Raw genomic sequence first — 3,209 nt, 5'->3', positions numbered from 1 at the left:
TAAGATATCACAGGGAAAACACTACAACTCAACATTTTTGAGAAAGAACCTTTAATTAGCTATTAAAACCATAGTAATGCTTCTCAAGCCAAAAGGTCACTTGGGATAATATAAGTTGCAACAACTTTGCTGGACTTCTATATTTATTACTCTCTAACATGCCCTCCATGCAATAGCTCTGCTTCTGAAAAAAGAAACATAACAAAGGATGCTAAATATTGTGCATAATATCTTTCTCATGTTTATATGGATGCATGGTACCAACAAAGGGTAGAAGAGGGGAGGAGACATTGTGGGAGAGACTGGATAATCAAGGGATACCTAAGCCATGTTGAAATGTCTTTATTTTTGCAGCACAACTTAAACAAAATCCAATCAAGAATTGGCAGGCCCATGGGGGACAACAGTCCCTTCTGAAACTGCAAGGGAACCTGATGTCCTTGGCAAGGAGGATGGATGCTTACTCTCAAAGTGCTAGTAGGTTAAGTAGGTACTAATGCTGCTTAACCTAGTCTACTTTGCCTGCTTAAAGTTTTGCTTTGCAATTGAAGGGCCCAAGCTGTCCATGACACTGAAGACCTGTAAAACAAATCCCAAAGGTACATTTCATTACAAACTACAAAGTTATATTGCTTCAGAAGGTTGGCATCACAGTCTCATTTTTCCAAGCTTACCATAGACAAATTACAACCAAACCATAATAGGTAAAACATAGGCTTATTGTTCATCAATAAATATTTGTGTGTAACAAAAAAGTGTCATTGGATAAACAATTAGTTGATCCTCACAATAGTTGCCTACAATTTATGTTTTTAACCTGTGAAATGAATATCATACAACAAATCTCCCAACAAATTTGCAAATAATTGCCTTGCTTATAAGACAACGAGTTGCTAAACACAAAGATGAAATGATTATGAGATAGAATGAATTTATTGTTCAAAATCTCTACAAATCCAGAAGTAAATACAAGAAGCCATTCTCATTGTCCTGAATGGTTGTGCCATAACTCATTCCCTGCAGGTCACCTTTAAAACTTGTGCAGGAAGGCCATTGATGGCTGCAATGACATACAAACCTACAAATGTAGGCTTTATACAATATTTTCAAAGCAAATCTTACCATATCATTGGAAATATATAGCCAAAGTAAATTTGACATTAATCGCAACTATAGAGCAACTTTCCAACGAAACTCTCCCTGAAAAATTTGCAATCAATATATCGACACTTTACAAAGTATAAATACTTAGCTGGGATCCGATGAATTAATGAGCAAACATTCTGCACAATGACAAACATGGCAAAAGTGGAAGAACTTGGATATTTGTCCATGCCTAGCCACATCAGTCTGAATCGTTGTCTGAAGTTTCCATTACCTTCAGACCCCTTTGCTTCTGCAGTAGAAATGTAACCAAAAATATGGAAAGAATTGAGTCTCTTACCTTCAAACCCCTTGGTTTCTGCAGTAGAAATGTAACCAAAAATATGGAATGAATTGAGTCTCTTCATAATCTGAAAAGGTTGAACACAATAATCAAAGAAAACGCTTGCCAAACAAGAAAGGCCCACACTAGAAGTGACCCAAATCTACAAATGAAATACATATGGTTCATAAAATCATTATAAAAAAAGGCCAGAATAGAGAAACAAGGAGAAAACAAACCTTCTTAGTACATTTTTTCTCTCTAACTTCGTAGCATACCCTTGCTAAATCTGAGACTTCTAGGAAAGCAAATTCTATGGGAACGAAAACAAAAAACATGTCAGATACAAACTCTCCTTCCTTCCAAGCTTGTGCACATAAGGAAAGCAGAATGACAATAAATTGACAACATGTGTCCACTGTCTTTCCTAGTAGAACCTTCTCAACATATTTAGGCCGCTTTTTGGGTCGTTGGGAAAGCTTTGTGCCTTTCATGATAAGAAAATCATCCTCCTTTTCTTTCCAGGACAATTGCAACAAAATTCTTGGCCATTCAAATGTTTCCATATCTATCTTCTCTAGAGGCACACAGGCCTCTGTATCAAATGTTGTGTCCACTGCCTTTCTTACCTGTAGAACCTTCTCAACATATTTCGGTCGCTTTTTGGGTCGTTGGGAAAGCTTTGTGCCTTTCATGATAAAAAAATCATCCTCATTTTCTTTCTGGGACAATTGCATCAAAATTCTTGGCCATTCAAATGTTTCTATATCTATCTTCTCTGGAGGCACACATGCCTCTCTATTATATGTTGTGAAATTTTGGGTTGCATCAGATACTTTAGTGGTACCAATGGCATTTGGATTGAAGAACCAACTGCTTCAGCATGTTTCTCTATAGGAGATGATGAATGCCTATCAACCTTTTTCTGAAGACCCTTTAAATCTTCTGAATTCCTGATATAATCGATTTTTAGTCTATCAAATACAGAAATCAATTGGGCATGTCTAATGACAGAGGTAAATCCAAAACAAGAGCAAACAAAAAACCTAAAACCCAGAAACTCTCTCAACATATATATTAAGAGTCAATGACTGCATGGTACCAACCCAATCTCTAAATTTAAACTGAAGAAGATTAGTTGATTGTTTATGGAAGTTCAATTCAACTAAACTTTTGAGGAATCGATGGCTATGTTCCCGAAGTGGAGTGCAAGGCCTTAAAGTGGTTCTCCTTGAATGAACCGTTACATGGGATTGCACAAGAACTTTCTGTTTTTCAGATTTCGAAGCATGGCGTTCTACTTGTATGGATTTCCTACCCTGAATGCTAGAGTCCCCCATCAAACTTTTGGATTCAGTTATGTGGCCTCGAGGTCTCTTTTTCTTACACCACTGGAACAACACATCGCCACCTTCCTTAGGATCATTGGAGGGTTGATTCCAGCATTTTAATATCTCCAAGAGTTCCATTGTTGATGGTCAAATTCTCACAACCCCTCAATAAAATATGTTTCAGTTGAGTTAAATTGCCAAATGAATTGGGAAGAGTAAGCAAAGAGGAAGCACCTTCCAAATCCATGAGTTGTAAGCTATTTAGCTCTCCAAATGAAACAGGTAGCGACACCAATTTTGAGAACCCTTTGAAAATTAAGTATTTCAAAGAGCGCAGATGACGAAATTCGTCCGACAACCTTTCAATGGTGACTACTTTGGAGTGATTCCATATGGCGATCCTTTGGAGGTACTTCAGCTGCCCTATAGACCTTGGAATCTCTGAGAGGGGA

The 3,209-nt window shown here is 37.4% G+C and overlaps 1 pseudogene; it reads right to left on the bottom strand.

Annotated features, from left to right (window-relative positions):
- Positions 1-1,345: 1,345 nt before the first annotated feature.
- On the bottom strand, positions 1,346-2,895 carry LOC149191249 (uncharacterized; annotated as a pseudogene).
- Between the last annotated feature and the right edge of the window lie 314 nt (positions 2,896-3,209).

The sequence above is a fragment of the Pinus tabuliformis genome, chromosome 2_2 (assembly GCF_031772625.1).
Source record: "Pinus tabuliformis cultivar Carrire ecotype Pingquan chromosome 2_2, CPIR1, whole genome shotgun sequence".
NCBI lineage: Eukaryota > Viridiplantae > Streptophyta > Pinopsida > Pinales > Pinaceae > Pinus > Pinus tabuliformis.
This window is presented reverse-complemented; position numbering and strand designations above follow the sequence as displayed.